Here is a 17,221-nt window from a genome sequence, read left to right as displayed (position 1 = left end):
CGTTCGGCTTTTAACCAATAGGTTGGTGGTTCGAGCCCATCCGGGAGCGGTGTTGTGAGGTCTCAGATGTGACGTAAAAAGTCAAGTTTTTTGCACAATACCTGACGAGCATTTAGGTTTTGGGCTTCCGTGGCGCAATGGTTAGCGCGTTCGGCTGTTATGCAATAGGTTGGTGGTTCGAGCCCATCCGGGAGCGGTGTTGTGAGGTCTCAGATGTGACGTAAAAAGTCAAGGTTTTTACACAATACCTGACGAGCATTTAAATTTTGGGCTTCCTTGGCGCAATGGTTAGCGCGTTCGGCTGTTAACCAATAGGTTGGTGGTTCGAGCCCACCCGGGAGCGGTGTTGTGTGATCTCAAATGTAACGTAGAAAGCCAAAATTTTTCCACAATACCTGACGACCACTTAATTTTTGGGCTTCCGTGGCGCAATGGTTAGCACGTTCGGCTGTTAACCAATAGGTTGGTGGTTCGAGCCCATCCGGGAGCGGTGTTGTGAGGTCTCAGATGTGACGTAAAAAGTCAAGGTTTTCCACAATACCTGACAACCATTTAATTTCTGAGCTTCCGTGGCTCAATGGTTAGCGCGTTCGGCTGTTAACCAATAGGTTGGTGGTTCGAGCCCACCCGGGAGCGGTGTTGTGGGATCTGAAATGTAACGTAGAAAGCCAAAGTTTTTGCACAATAAATGACGACCATTTAATTTTTGGGCTTCCGTGGCGCAATGGTTAGCGCGTTCGGCTGTTAACCAATAGGTTGGTGGTTCGACCCCATCCGGGAGCGGTGTTGTGAGGTCTCAGATGTGACGTAAAAAGTCAAGGTTTTTCCACAATACCTGACGAACATTGAATTTTTGGGCTTCCGTGGCGCAATGGTTAGCGCGTTCGGCTGTTAACCAATAGGTTGGTGGTTCGAGCCCATCCGGGAGCGGTGTTGTGAGGTCTCAGATGTGACGTAAAAAGTCAAGGTTTTTACACAATACCTGACGAGCATTAAACTTTTGGGCTTCCGTGGCGCAATGTTTAGCGCGTTCGGCTGTTAACCAATAGGTTGGTGGTTCGAGCCCATCCGGGAGCGGTGTTGTGAGGTCTCAGATGTGACGTAAAAAGTCAAGGTTTTTACACAATACCTGACGAGCATTAAACTTTTGGGCTTCCGTGGCGCAATGGTTAGCGCGTTCGGCTGTTAACCAATAGGTTGGTGGTTCGAGCCCATCCGGGAGCGGTGTTGTGAGGTCTCAGATGTGGCGTAAGAAGTCAAGGTTTTTACACAATACCTGACGAGTATTTAACTTCTGGGCTTCCGTGGCGCAATGGTTAGCGCGTTCGGCTGTTAACCAATAGGTTGGTGGTTCGAGCCCATCCGGGAGCGGTGTTGTGAGGTCTCAGATGTGACGTAAAAAGTCAAGGTTTTTACACAGTACCTGACGAGCATTTAATTTTTGGGATTCCGTGGCGCAATGGTTAGCGCGTTCAGCTGTTAATCGAAAGGTTGGTGGTTCGAGCCCACCCGGGAGAGGTGTTGTGGGTGTCTCAAATGTAACGTAGAAATCCAAAGTTTTTCCACAACACCTGACAACCATTTAATTTCTGAGCTTCCGTGGCTCAATGGTTAGCGCGTTCGGCTGTTAACCAATAGGTTGGTGGTTCGAGCCCATCCGGGAGCGGTGTTGTGAGGTCTCAGATGTGACGTAAAAAGTCAAGGTTTTTACACAATACCTGACGAGCATTTAACTTTTGGGCTTCCGTGGCGCAATGGTTAGCGCGTTCGGCTGTTAACCAATAGGTTGGTTGTTCGAGCCCATCCGGGAGCGGTGTTGTGAGGTCTCAGATGTGACGTAAAAAGTCAAGGTTTTTACACAATACCTGTCGAGCATTTAACTTTTGGGCTTCCGTGGCGCAATGGTTAGCGCGTTCGGCTGTTAACCAATAGGTTGGTGGTTCGAGCCCATCCGGGAGCGGTGTTGTGAGGTCTCAGATGTGACGTAAAAAGTCAAGTTTTTTGCACAATACCTGACGAGCATTTAGGTTTTGGGCTTCCGTGGCGCAATGGTTAGCGCGTTCGGCTGTTATGCAATAGGTTGGTGGTTCGAGCCCATCCGGGAGCGGTGTTGTGAGGTCTCAGATGTGACGTAAAAAGTCAAGGTTTTTACACAATACCTGACGAGCATTTAAATTTTGGGCTTCCTTGGCGCAATGGTTAGCGCGTTCGGCTGTTAACCAATAGGTTGGTGGTTCGAGCCCACCCGGGAGCGGTGTTGTGTGATCTCAAATGCAACGTAGAAAGCCAAAATTTTTCCACAATACCTGACGACCATTTAATTTTTGGGCTTCCGTGGCGCAATGGTTAGCATGTTCGGCTGTTAACCAATAGGTTGGTGGTTCGAGCCCATCCGGGAGCGGTGTTGTGAGGTCTCAGATGTGACGTAAAAAGTCAAGGTTTTCCACAATACCTGACAACCATTTAATTTCTGAGCTTCCGTGGCTCAATGGTTAGCGCGTTCGGCTGTTAACCAATAGGTTGGTGGTTCGAGCCCACCCGGGAGCGGTGTTGTGGGATCTGAAATGTAACGTAGAAAGCCAAAGTTTTTGCACAATAAATGACGACCATTTAATTTTTGGGCTTCCGTGGCGCAATGGTTAGCGCGTTCGGCTGTTAACCAATAGGTTGGTGGTTCGACCCCATCCGGGAGCGGTGTTGTGAGGTCTCAGATGTGACGTAAAAAGTCAAGGTTTTTACATAATCCCTGACGAGCATTTAACTTTTGGGCTTCCGTGGCGCAATGGTTAGCGCGTTCAGCTGCTATTCAAAAGACTGGTGGTTTGAGCTCTCCCGTTAGCGGTGTTGTGACGTCTCAAATGTAACATAAAATGTCAGAGTTTTTCCACAATACCTGTCGAACATTGAATTTTTGGGCTTCCGTGGCGCAATGGTTAGCGCGTTCGGCTGTTAACCAATAGGTTGGTGGTTCGAGCCCATCCGGGAGCGGTGTTGTGAGGTCTCAGATGTGACGTAAAAAGTCAAGGTTTTTACACAATACCTGACGAGCATTAAACTTTTGGGCTTCCGTGGCGCAATGTTTAGCGCGTTCGGCTGTTAACCAATAGGTTGGTGGTTCGAGCCCATCCGGGAGCGGTGTTGTGAGGTCTCAGATGTGACGTAAAAAGTCAAGGTTTTTACACAATACCTGACGAGCATTAAACTTTTGGGCTTCCGTGGCGCAATGGTTAGCGCGTTCGGCTGTTAACCAATAGGTTGGTGGTTCGAGCCCATCCGGGAGCGGTGTTGTGAGGTCTCAGATGTGGCGTAAGAAGTCAAGGTTTTTACACAATACCTGACGAGTATTTAACTTCTGGGCTTCCGTGGCGCAATGGTTAGCGCGTTCGGCTGTTAACCAATAGGTTGGTGGTTCGAGCCCATCCGGGAGCGGTGTTGTGAGGTCTCAGATGTGACGTAAAAAGTCAAGGTTTTTACACAGTACCTGACGAGCATTTAATTTTTGGGATTCCGTGGCGCAATGGTTAGCGCGTTCAGCTGTTAATCGAAAGGTTGGTGGTTCGAGCCCACCCGGGAGAAGTGTTGTGGGTGTCTCAAATGTAACGTAGAAAGCCAAAGTTTTTCCACAACACCTGACAACCATTTAATTTCTGAGCTTCCGTGGCTCAGTGGTTAGCGCGTTCGGCTGTTAACCAATAGGTTGGTGGTTCGAGCCCATCCGGGAGCGGTGTTGTGAGGTCTCAGATGTGACGTAAAAAGTCAAGGTTTTTACACAATACCTGTCGAGCATTTAACTTTTGGGCTTCCGTGGCGCAATGGTTAGCGCGTTCGGCTGTTAACCAATAGGTTGGTGGTTCGAGCCCATCCGGGAGCGGTGTTGTGAGTTCTCAGATGTGACGTAAAAAGTCAAGTTTTTTGCACAATACCTGACGAGCATTTAGGTTTTGGGCTTCCGTGGCGCAATGGTTAGCGCGTTCGGCTGTTATGCAATAGGTTGGTGGTTCGAGCCCATCCGGGAGCGGTGTTGTGAGGTCTCAGATGTGACGTAAAAAGTCAAGGTTTTTACACAATACCTGACGAGCATTTAAATTTTGGGCTTCCTTGGCGCAATGGTTAGCGCGTTCGGCTGTTAACCAATAGGTTGGTGGTTCGAGCCCACCCGGGAGCGGTGTTGTGTGATCTCAAATGTAACGTAGAAAGCCAAAATTTTTCCACAATACCTGACGACCGTTTAATTTTTGGGCTTCCGTGGCGCAATGGTTAGCACGTTCGGCTGTTAACCAATAGGTTGGTGGTTCGAGCCCATCCGGGAGCGGTGTTGTGAGGTCTCAGATGTGACGTAAAAAGTCAAGGTTTTCCACAATACCTGACAACCATTTAATTTCTGAGCTTCCGTGGCTCAATGGTTAGCGCGTTCGGCTGTTAACCAATAGGTTGGTGGTTCGAGCCCACCCGGGAGCGGTGTTGTGGGATCTGAAATGTAACGTAGAAAGCCAAAGTTTTTGCACAATAAATGACGACCATTTAATTTTTGGGCTTCCGTGGCGCAATGGTTAGCGCGTTCGGCTGTTAACCAATAGGTTGGTGGTTCGACCCCATCCGGGAGCGGTGTTGCGAGGTCTCAGATGTGACGTAAAAAGTCAAGGTTTTTACATAATACCTGACGAGCATTTAACTTTTGGGCTTCCGTGGCGCAATGGTTAGCGCGTTCAGCTGCTATTCAAAAGACTGGTGGTTTGAGCTCTCCCGTTAGCGGTGTTGTGACGTCTCAAATGTAACATAAAATGTCAGAGTTTTTCCACAATACCTGTCGAACATTGAATTTTTGGGCTTCCGTGGCGCAATGGTTAGCGCGTTCGGCTGTTAACCAATAGGTTGGTGGTTCGAGCCCATCCGGGAGCGGTGTTGTGAGGTCTCAGATGTGACGTAAAAAGTCAAGGTTTTTACACAATACCTGACGAGCATTAAACTTTTGGGCTTCCGTGGCGCAATGTTTAGCGCGTTCGGCTGTTAACCAATAGGTTGGTGGTTCGAGCCCATCCGGGAGCGGTGTTGTGAGGTCTCAGATGTGACGTAAAAAGTCAAGGTTTTTACACAATACCTGACGAGCATTAAACTTTTGGGCTTCCGTGGCGCAATGGTTAGCGCGTTCGGCTGTTAACCAATAGGTTGGTGGTTCGAGCCCATCCGGGAGCGGTGTTGTGAGGTCTCAGATGTGGCATAAGAAGTCAAGGTTTTTACACAATACCTGACGAGTATTTAACTTCTGGGCTTCCGTGGCGCAATGGTTAGCGCGTTCGGCTGTTAACCAATAGGTTGGTGGTTCGAGCCCATCCGGGAGCGGTGTTGTGAGGTCTCAGATGTGACGTAAAAAGTCAAGGTTTTTACACAGTACCTGACGAGCATTTAATTTTTGGGATTCCGTGGCGCAATGGTTAGCGCGTTCAGCTGTTAATCGAAAGGTTGGTGGTTCGAGCCCACCCGGGAGAGGTGTTGTGGGTGTCTCAAATATAACGTAGAAAGCCAAAGTATTTCCACAACACCTGACAACCATTTAATTTCTGAGCTTCCGTGGCTCAATGGTTAGCGCGTTCGGCTGTTAACCAATAGGTTGGTGGTTCGAGCCCATCCGGGAGCGGTGTTGTGAGGTCTCAGATGTGACGTAAAAAGTCAAGGTTTTTACACAATACCTGACGAGCATTTAACTTTTGGGCTTCCGTGGCGCAATGGTTAGCGCGTTCGGCTGTTAACCAATAGGTTGGTTGTTCGAGCCCATCCGGGAGCGGTGTTGTGAGGTCTCAGATGTGACGTAAAAAGTCAAGGTTTTTACACAATACCTGTCGAGCATTTAACTTTTGGGCTTCCGTGGCGCAATGGTTAGCGCGTTCGGCTGTTAACCAATAGGTTGGTGGTTCGAGCCCATCCGGGAGCGGTGTTGTGAGGTCTCAGATGTGACGTAAAAAGTCAAGTTTTTTGCACAATACCTGACGAGCATTTAGGTTTTGGGCTTCCGTGGCGCAATGGTTAGCGCGTTCGGCTGTTATGCAATAGGTTGGTGGTTCGAGCCCATCCGGGAGCGGTGTTGTGAGGTCTCAGATGTGACGTAAAAAGTCAAGGTTTTTACACAATACCTGACGAGCATTTAAATTTTGGGCTTCCTTGGCGCAATGGTTAGCGCGTTCGGCTGTTAACCAATAGGTTGGTGGTTCGAGCCCACCCGGGAGCGGTGTTGTGTGATCTCAAATGTAACGTAGAAAGCCAAAATTTTTCCACAATACCTGACGACCATTTAATTTTTGGGCTTCCGTGGCGCAATGGTTAGCACGTTCGGCTGTTAACCAATAGGTTGGTGGTTCGAGCCCATCCGGGAGCGGTGTTGTGAGGTCTCAGATGTGACGTAAAAAGTCAAGCTTTTCCACAATACCTGACAACCATTTAATTTCTGAGCTTCCGTGGCTCAATGGTTAGCGCGTTCGGCTGTTAACCAATAGGTTGGTGGTTCGAGCCCACCCGGGAGCGGTGTTGTGGGATCTGAAATGTAACGTAGAAAGCCAAAGTTTTTGCACAATAAATGACGACCATTTAATTTTTGGGCTTCCGTGGCGCAACGGTTAGCGCGTTCGGCTGTTAACCAATAGGTTGGTGGTTCGACCCCATCCGGGAGCGGTGTTGTGAGGTCTCAGATGTGACGTAAAAAGTCAAGGTTTTTACATAATACCTGACGAGCATTTAACTTTTGGGCTTCCGTGGCGCAATGGTTAGCGCGTTCAGCTGCTATTCAAAAGACTGGTGGTTTGAGCTCTCCCGGGAGCGGTGTTGTGACGTCTCAAATGTAACATAAAATGTCAGAGTTTTTCCACAATACCTGTCGAACATTGAATTTTTGGGCTTCCGTGGCGCAATGGTTAGCGCGTTCAGCTGTTAATCGAAAGGTTGGTGGTTCGAGCCCACCCGGGAGAGGTGTTGTGGGTGTCTCAAATGTAACGTAGAAAGCCAAAGTTTTTCCACAACACCTGACAACCATTTAATTTCTGAGCTTCCGTGGCTCAATGGTTAGCGCGTTCGGCTGTTAACCAATAGGTTGGTGGTTCGAGCCCATCCGGGAGCGGTGTTGTGAGGTCTCAGATGTGACGTAAAAAGTCAAGGTTTTTACACAATACCTGACGAGCATTTAACTTTTGGGCTTCCGTGGCGCAATGGTTAGCGCGTTCGGCTGTTAACCAATAGGTTGGTTGTTCGAGCCCATCCGGGAGCGGTGTTGTGAGGTCTCAGATGTGACGTAAAAAATCAAGGTTTGTACACAATACCTGTCGAGCATTTAACTTTTGGGCTTCCGTGGCGCAATGGTTAGCGCGTTCGGCTGTTAACCAATAGGTTGGTGGTTCGAGACCATCCGGGAGCGGTGTTGTGAGGTCTCAGATGTGACGTAAAAAGTCAAGTTTTTTGCACAATACCTGACGAGCATTTAATTTCTGGGCTTCCGTGGCTCAATGATTAGCGCGTTCGGCTGTTAACCAATAGGTTTGTGGTTCGAGCCCATCCGGGATGCGGTGTTGTGAGGTCTCAGATGTAACGTAAAATGTCAGAGTTTTTTACAATACCTGACGAACATTTAATTTTTGGGCTTCCGTGGCGCAATGATTAGCGCGTTCAGCTGTTAATCGAAAGGTTGGTGGTTCGAGCCCACCCGGGAGCGGTGTTGTGGGATCTGAAATGTAACGTAGAAAGCCAAAGTTTTTGCACAATAAATGACGACCATTTAATTTTTGGGCTTCCGTGGCGCAATGGTTAGCGCGTTCGGCTGTTAACCAATAGGTTGGTGGTTCGACCCCATCCGGGAGCGGTGTTGTGAGGTCTCAGATGTGACGTAAAAAGTCAAGGTTTTTACATAATACCTGACGAGCATTTAACTTTTGGGCTTCCGTGGCGCAATGGTTAGCGCGTTCAGCTGCTATTCAAAAGACTGGTGGTTTGAGCTCTCCCGGGAGCGGTGTTGTGACGTCTCAAATGTAACATAAAATGTCAGAGTTTTTCCACAATACCTGTCGAACATTGAATTTTTGGGCTTCCGTGGCGCAATGGTTAGCGCGTTCAGCTGTTAATCGAGAGGTTGGTGGTACGAGCCCACCCGGGAGAGGTGTTGTGGGGTCTCAGATGTAGCGTAAAAAGTCAAAACTTATCCACAATACGTAACAATCATTTAATTTCTGAGCTTCCGTGGATCAATGGTTAGCGCGTTCGGCTGTTAACCAATAGGTTGGTGGTTCGAGCTCATCCGGGAGCGGTGTTGTGAGATCTCAGATGTGACGTAGAAAGCCAAAGTTTTTCCAAAATACCTGACGACCATTTAATTTTTGGGCTTCCGTGGCTCAATGGTTAGCGCGTTCGGCTGTTAACAAATTGGTTAGTGGTTCGAGCCCACCCGGGAGCGGCGTTGTGGGATCTCAAACGTAACGTAGAAAGCCAAAGTTTTTCCACAATACGTGACGACCATTTAATTTCTGAGCTTCCGTGGCTCAATGGTTAGCGCGTTCGGCTGTTAACAAATAGGTTGGTGGTTCGAGCCCATCCGGGAGCGGTGTTGTGAGGTCTCAGATGTGACGTAAAAAGTCAAGGTTTTTCCACAATACCTGACGAACATTTAACTTTTGGGCTTCCATGGCGCAATGGTTAGCGCGTTCGGCTGTTAACCGAAAGGTTGGTGGTTCGAGCCCACCCGGGAGAGGTGTTGTGGGGTCTCCGATGTAGCGTTAAAAGTCAAAACGTTTCCACAATACGTGACAACCATTTAATTTCTGAGCCTCCGTGGCTCAATGGTTAGCGCGTTCGGCTGTTAACCAATAGGTTAGTGGTTAGAGCCCACCCGGGAGCGGCGTTGTGGGATCTCAAATGTAACGTAGAAAGCCAAAGTTTTTCCACAATACCTGACGATCATTTAATTTTTGGGCTTCCGTGGCGCAATGGTTAGGGCGTTCGGCTGTTAACCAATAGGTTGGTGGTTCGAGCCCACCCGGGCGCGGTGTTGTGGGATCTCAAACGTAACGTAGAAAGCCAATGTTTTTCCACAATACCTGACGACCATTTAATTTTTGGGCTTCCGTGGCGCAATGATTAGCGCGTTCAGCTGTTAATCGAAAGGTTGAAGGTTCGATTCCACCCGAGAGAGGTGTTGTGGGGTCTCAGATGTAGCGTAAAAAGTCAAAACCTTTCCGCAATACGTGAAAACCATTTAATTTCTGAGCTTCCGTGGCTCAATGGTTAGCGCGTTCGGCTGTTAACCAATAGGTTGGTGGTTCGAGCCCATCCGGGAGCGGTGTTGTGACGTCTCAGATGTGACGTAAAAAGTCCAGGTTTTTCCCCAAACCCGGACGACCATTTAATTTTGGGGCTTCCGTGGCGCAATCGTTAGCGCGTTCGGCTGTTAACAGAAAGGTTGGTGGTTCGAGCACACCCGGGAGCGGTGCTATGAGGTCTCAGATGTTACGTAAAAAGTCCAGGTTTTTCCACAATACCGGACGACCATTTAATTTTTGGGCTTCCGTGGCGCAATGGTTAGCGCGTTCAGCTGCTATTCAAAAGACTGGTGGTTTGAGCCCTTCCGGGAGCGGTGTTGTGACGTCTCAGATGTAACATAAAATGTCAGAGTTTTTCCACAATACCTGACGAATATTGAACTTTCGGGCTTCCGTGGCGCAATGGTTAGCGCGTTCGGCTGTTAACCAATAGGTTGATGGTTCGAGCCCATCCGGGAGCGGTGTTGTGAGGTCTCAGAAGTGACGTAAAAAGTCAAGGTTTTTACACAATACCTGACGAGCATTTAATTTTTGGGCTTCCGTGGCGCAATGGTTAGCGCGTTCAGCAGTTAACAAATAGGTTAGTGGTTCGAGCCCACCCGGGAGCGGCGTTGTGGGATCTCAAACGTAACGTAGAAAGCCAAAGTTTTTCCACAATACCTGACGACCATTTAATTTTTGGGCTTCCGTGGCGCAATGGTTAACGCGTTCGGGTGTTAACAAATAGGTTGGTGGTTCGAGCCCGCCCGGGAGCTGTGTTGTGGGATCTCAAATGTAACGTAGAAAGCCAAAGTTTTTCCACAATACGTGACAACCATTTAATTTCTGAGCTTCCGTGGCTGAATGGTGAGCGTTCAGCTTTTAACCAATAGGGTGGTGGTTCGAGCCCACCCGGGAGCGGTGTTGTGGGATCTCAAATGTAACGTAGAAAGACAAAGTTTTTCCACAATACCTGACGACCATTTATTTTTTGGGCTTCCTTGGCGCCATGGTTAGCGCGTTCGGCTGTTAACCGAAAGGTTGGTGGTTCGAGCCCAACCGAGAGAGGTGTTGTAGGGTCTCAGATGTAACGTAATAAGTCATAACTTATCCACAACACCTGACAACCATTTAATCTCTGAGCTTCCGTGGCTCAATGGTTAGCGCGTTCGGCTGTTAACCAATAGGTTGGTGGTTCGAGCCCACCCGGGAGCGGCGTTGTGGGATCTCAAACGTAACGTAGAAAGCCAAAGTTTTTCCACAATACCTCACGACCATTTAATTTTTGGGCTTCCGTGGCGCAATGGTTAACGCGTTCGGCTGTTAACCAATAGGTTGGTGGTTCGAGCCCACCCGGGAGCGGCGTTGTGGGATCTCAAATGTAACGTAGAAAGCCAAAGTTTTTCCACAATACGTGACGACCATTTAATTTCTGAGCTTCCGTGGCTCAATGGTTAGCGCGTTCGGCTGTTAACCAATAGGTTGGTGGTTCGAGCCCATCCGGGAGCGGTGTTGTGAGGTCTCAGAAGTGACGTAAAAAGTCAAGGTTTTTCCACAATACCTGACGAACATTTAATTTTTGGGCTTCAATGGCGCAATGGTTAGCGCGTTCGGCTGTTAACCAAAAGGTTGGTGGTTCGAGCCCAACCGGGAGAGGTGTTGTGGGGTCTCAGATGTAGCGTAAAAAGTCAAAACTTTTCCACAATACGTGACAACCATTTAATTTCTGAGCTTCCGTGGCTGAATGGTTAGCGCGTTCAGCTTTTAACCAATAGGGTGGTGGTTCGAGCCCACCCGGGATCGGTGTTGTGGGATCTCAAATGTAACGTAAAAAGTCAAGGTTTTTACACAATACCTGACGAGCATTTAACTTTTGGGCTTCCGTGGCGCAATGGTTAGCGCGTTTGGCTGTTAACCAATAGGTTGGTTGTTCGAGCCCATCCGGGAGCGGTGTTGTGAGGTCTCAGATGTGACGCAAAAAGTCAAGGTTTTTACACAATACCTGACGAGCATTTAATATTTGGGCTTCCGTGGCTCAATGGTTAGCGCGTTCGGCTCTTAACCTAAAGGTTGGTGGTTCGTGCCCATCCGGGAGCGGTGTTGTGGCGTCTCAGATGTAACGTAAAATGTCAGAGTTTTTCCACAATACCTGACGAACATTTAATTTTTGGGCTTCCTTGGCGCAATTATTAGCGCGTTCAACTGTAAATCGAAAGGCTGGTGGTTCAAGCCCACCCGGAAGAGGTGTTGTGGGGTCTCAGATGTAGCGTAAAAAGTCAAAACTTATCCACAATACGTGACAACCATTTAATTTCTGAGATTCCGTGGCTCAATGGTTAGCGCGTTCGGCTGTTAACCAATAGGTTGGTGGTTCGAGCCCACCCGGGAGCGGTGGTGTGGGATCCCAAATGTAACGTAGAAAGCCAAAGTTTTGCCACAATACCTGACGACCATTAAATTTTTGGGCTTCCTTGGCGCAATTGTTAGTGCGTTCGGCTGTTAACCGAAAGGTTGGTGGTTCGTGCCCAACCGGAAGAGGTGTTGTAGGGTCTCAGATGTAACGTAAAAAGTCATAACTTATCTACAATACCTGACAACCATTTAATTTGTGAGCTTCCGTGGCTCAAAGGTTAGCGCGTTCGGCTGTTAACCAATAGGTTGGTGGTTCGAGCCCATCCGGGAGCGGTATTGTGACGTCTCAGATGTGACGTTAAAAGTCAAGGTTTTTCCAAAATACCTGACGACCATTTAATTTTTGGGCTTCCGTGGCGCAATGGTTAGCGCGTTCAGCTGCTATTCAAAAGACTGGTGGTTTGAGCTCTCCCGGGAGCGGTGTTGTGACGTCTCAAATGTAACATAAAATGTCAGAGTTTTTCCACAATACCTGTCGAACATTGAATTTTTGGGCTTCCGTGGCGCAATGGTTAGCGCGTTCAGCTGTTAATCGAAAGGTTGGTGGTACGAGCCCACCCGGGAGAGGTGTTGTGGGGTCTTAGATGTAGCGTAAAAAGTCAAAACTTTTCCACAATACGTGACAACCATTTTATTTCTGGGCTTCCGTGGCTCAATGATTAGTGCGTTCGGCTGTTAACCGAAAGGTTGGTGGTTCGTGCCCAACCGGAAGAGGTGTTGTAGGGTCTCAGATGTAACGTAAAAAGTCATAACTTATCTACAATACCTGACAACCATTTAATTTGTGAGCTTCCGTGGCTCAAAGGTTAGCGCGTTCGGCTGTTAACCAATAGGTGTGTGGTTCGAGCCCATCCGGGAGCGGTGTTGTGACGTCTCAGATGTGATGTAAAAAGTCAAGGTTTTTTCCACAACACCTGACGACCATTTAAATTTTGGGATTCCGTGGCGCAATGGTTAGCGCGTTCGGCTGTTAACCAATAAGTAGGTGGTTCGAGCCCATCCGGGAGCAGTGTTGTGAGGTCTCAGATGTAACGTAAAATGTCAGAGTTTTTCCACAATACCTGACGAACATTTAATTTTTGGGCTTCCGTGGCGCAATGATTAGCGCGTTCAGCTGTTAATCGAAAGGTTGAAGGTTCGAGCCCACCCGGGAGAGGTGTTGTAGGGGCTCAGATGTAACGTAAAAAGTCTTAACTTATCTACAATACCTGACAACCATTTAATTTCTGAGCTTCCGTGGCTCAAAGGTTAGCGCGTTCGGCTGTTAACCAATAGGTGTGTGGTTCGAGCCCATCCGGGAGCGGTGTTGTGACGTCTCAGATGTAACGTAAAATGTCAGAGTTTTTCCACAATACCTGACGAACATTTAATTTTTGGGCTTCCTTGGCGCAATTATTAGCGCGTTCAACTGTTAATCGAAAGGCTGGTGGTTCAAGCGCACCCGGAAGAGGTGTTGTGGGGTCTCAGATGTAGCGTAAAAAGTCAAAACTTATCCACAATACGTGACAACCATTTAATTTCTGAGCTTCCGTGGCTCAATGGTTAGCGCGTTTGGCTGTTAACCAATAGGTTGGTGGTTCGAGCCCATCCGGGAGCGGTGTTGTGAGGTCTCAGATGTGACGTAAAAAGTCAAGGTTTTTACACAATACCTGACGAGCAATTAACTTTGGGCTTCCGTGGCTCAATGGTTAGCGCGTTCGGCTGTTAACCAATAGGTTGGTGGTTCGAGCCCATCCGGGAGCGGTGTTGTGAGGTCTCAGATGTGACGTAAAAAGTCAAGGTTTTTACACAATACCTGACGAGCATTTAACTTTGGGCTTCCGTGGCTCAATGGTTAGCCCGTTCGGCTGTTAACCAATAGGTTGGTGGTTCGAGCCCATCCGGGAGCGGTATTGTGACGTCTCAGATGTGACGTTAAAAGTCAAGGTTTTTCCAAAATACCTGACGACCATTTAATTTTTGGGCTTCCGTGGCGCAATGGTTAGCGCGTTCAGCTGCTATTCAAAAGACTGGTGGTTTGAGGTCTCCCGGGAGCGGTGTTGTGACGTCTCAAATGTAACATAAAATGTCAGAGTTTTTCCACAATACCTGTCGAACATTGAATTTTTGGGCTTCCGTGGCGCAATGGTTAGCGCGTTCAGCTGTTAATCGAAAGGTTGGTGGTTCGAGCCCAACCGAGAGAGGTGTTGTAGGGTCTCAGATGTAACGTAATAAGTCATAACTTATCCACAACACCTGACAACCATTTTATTTCTGGGCTTCCGTGGCTCAATGATTAGTGCGTTCGGCTGTTAACCGAAAGGTTGGTGGTTCGCGCCCAACCGGAAGAGGTGTTGTAGGGTCTCAGATGTAACGTAAAAAGTCATAACTTATCTACAATACCTGACAACCATTTAATTTGTGAGCTTCCGTGGCTCAAAGGTTAGCGCGTTCGGCTGTTAACCAATAGGTGTGTGGTTCGAGCCCATCCGGGAGCGGTGTTGTGACGTCTCAGATGTGATGTAAAAAGTCAAGGTTTTTTCCACAACACCTGACGACCATTTAAATTTTGGGATTCCGTGGCGCAATGGTTAGCGCGTTCGGCTGTTAACCAATAAGTAGGTGGTTCGAGCCCATCCGGGAGCAGTGTTGTGAGGTCTCAGATGTAACGTAAAATGTCAGAGTTTTTCCACAATACCTGACGAACATTTAATTTTTGGGCTTCCGTGGCGCAATGATTAGCGCGTTCAGCTGTTAATCGAAAGGTTGAAGGTTCGAGCCCACCCGGGAGAGGTGTTGTAGGGTCTCAGATGTAACGTAAAAAGTCTTAACTTATCTACAATACCTGACAACCATTTAATTTCTGAGCTTCCGTGGCTCAAAGGTTAGCGCGTTCGGCTGTTAACCAATAGGTGTGTGGTTCGAGCCCATCCGGGAGCGGTGTTGTGACGTCTCAGATGTAACGTAAAATGTCAGAGTTTTTCCACAATACCTGACGAACATTTAATTTTTGGGCTTCCTTGGCGCAATTATTAGCGCGTTCAACTGTTAATCGAAAGGCTGGTGGTTCAAGCGCACCCGGAAGAGGTGTTGTGGGGTCTCAGATGTAGCGTAAAAAGTCAAAACTTATCCACAATACGTGACAACCATTTAATTTCTGAGCTTCCGTGGCTCAATGGTTAGGGCGTTTGGCTGTTAACCAATAGGTTGGTGGTTCGAGCCCATCCGGGAGCGGTGTTGTGAGGTCTCAGATGTGACGTAAAAAGTCAAGGTTTTTACACAATACCTGACGAGCAATTAACTTTGGGCTTCCGTGGCTCAATGGTTAGCGCGTTCGGCTGTTAACCAATAGGTTGGTGGTTCGAGCCCATCCGGGAGCGGTGTTGTGAGGTCTCAGATGTAACGTAAAAAGTCAAGGTTTTTACACAATACCTGACGAGCATTTAACTTTGGGCTTCCGTGGCTCAATGGTTAGCCCGTTCGGCTGTTAACCAATAGGTTGGTGGTTCGAGCCCATCCGGGAGCGGTATTGTGACGTTAAAAGTCAAGGTTTTTCCAAAATACCTGACGACCATTTAATTTTTGGGCTTCCGTGGCGCAATGGTTAGCGCGTTCAGCTGCTATTCAAAAGACTGGTGGTTTGAGGTCTCCCGGGAGCGGTGTTGTGACGTCTCAAATGTAACATAAAATGTCAGAGTTTTTCCACAATACCTGTCGAACATTGAATTTTTGGGCTTCCGTGGCGCAATGGTTAGCGCGTTCAGCTGTTAATCGAAAGGTTGGTTTTACGAGCCCACCCGGGAGAGGTGTTGTGGGGTCTCAGATGTAGCGTAAAAAGTCAAAACTTTTCCACAATACGTGACAACCATTTTATTTCTGGGCTTCCGTGGCTCAATGATTAGCGCGTTCGGCTGTTAACCAATAGGTTGGTGGTTCGAGCCCACCCGGGAGCGGTGTTGTGGGATCTCAAATGTAACGTAAAAATTCAAGGTTTTTCCACAATACCTGACGAACATTTAATTTTTGGGCTTCCTTGGGGCAATGGTTAGCGCGTTCGGCTGTTAACCGAAAGGTTGGTGGTTCGTTCCCAACCGGGAGAGGAGTTGTAGGGTATCAGATGTAACGTAATAAGTCATAACTTATCCACAATACCTGACAACCATTTAATTTCCGAGCTTCCGTGGCTCAATGGTTATCGCGTTCGGATGTTAACCAATAGGTTTGTGGTTCGAGCCCATCCGGGATGCGGTGTTGTGAGGTCTCAGATGTAACGTAAAATGTCAGAGTTTTTCACAATACCTGAAGAACATCTAATTTCTGAGCTTCCGTGGCTCAATGGTTAGCGCGTTCGGCTGTTAACCAATAGGTTGGTGGTTCGAGCTCATCCGGGAGCGGTGTTGTGAGGTCTCAGATGTGACGTAAAAAGTCTAGGTTTTTACGCAAAACCTGACGAGCATTTAATTTTTGGGCTTCCGTGGCGCAATGGTTAGCGCGTTCTGCTGTTGACCCATAGGTTGGTGGTTCGAGCCCACCCGGGAGCGGTGTTGTGGGATCTCAAATGTAACGTAGAAAGCCAAAGTTTTTCCACAATACCTGACGACCATTTAATTTCTGAGCTTCCGTGGCTCAATGGTTAGCGCGTTCAGCTGTTAATCGAAAGGTTGGTGGTTGTGGGGTCTCAAATGTAACGTAGAAACCCAAAGTTTTTCCACAATACCTGACAACCATTTAATTTCTGAGCTTCCGTGGCTCAATGGTTAGCGCGTTCGGCTGTTAGCCAATAGGTTGGTGCTTCAAGCATGCCCGGGAGCGGTGTTGTGGGATCTCGAATGTAACGTAGAAAGCCAAAGTTTTTCCACAATACCTGACGACCATTTAATTTTTGGGCTTCCGGGGCGCAATGGTTAGCGCGTTCAGCTGTTATTCAAAAGACTGGTGGTTTGAGCCCTTTCGGGAGCGGTGTTGTGAGGTCTCAGATGTGACGTAAAAAGTCAAGGTTTTTCCACAATACCTGACGACCATTTAATTTTTGAGCTTCCGTGGCGCAATGGTTAGCGCGTTCTTCTGTTAATCGAAAGGTTGGTGGTTCGAGCCCACCCGGGAGAGGTGTTGTGGGGTCTCAGATGTAGCGTAAAAAGTCAAAACTTTTCCACAATACGTGACAACGATTTAATTTCTGAGCTTCCGTGGCTCAATGTTTAGCGCGTTCGGCTGTTAGCCAATAGGTTGGTGGTTCGAGCCCACCCGGGAGCGGTGTTGTGGGATCTCAAATGTAACGTAGAAAGCCAAAGTTTTTCCACAATACCTGACGACCATTTAATTTCTGAGCTTCCGTGGCTCAATGGTTAGCGCGTTCGGCTGTTAACCAATAGTTTGGTAGTTCGAGCCCATCCGGGAGCGGTGTTGTGAGGTCTCAGATGTGACGTAAAAAGTAAAGGTTTTTCCACAATACCTGACGACCATTTAATTTTTGGGCTTCCGTGGCGCAATGATTAGCGCGTTCAGCTGTTAATCGAAAGGTTGAAGGTTCGAGCCCACCCGGGAGAGGTGTTGTGGGGTCT

The sequence above is a fragment of the Phalangium opilio genome, unplaced genomic scaffold (genome assembly GCF_054372755.1).
Source record: "Phalangium opilio isolate 3A_F unplaced genomic scaffold, DU_Popi_V2 ptg000003l_1, whole genome shotgun sequence".
NCBI lineage: Eukaryota > Metazoa > Arthropoda > Arachnida > Opiliones > Phalangiidae > Phalangium > Phalangium opilio.
This window is presented reverse-complemented; position numbering follows the sequence as displayed.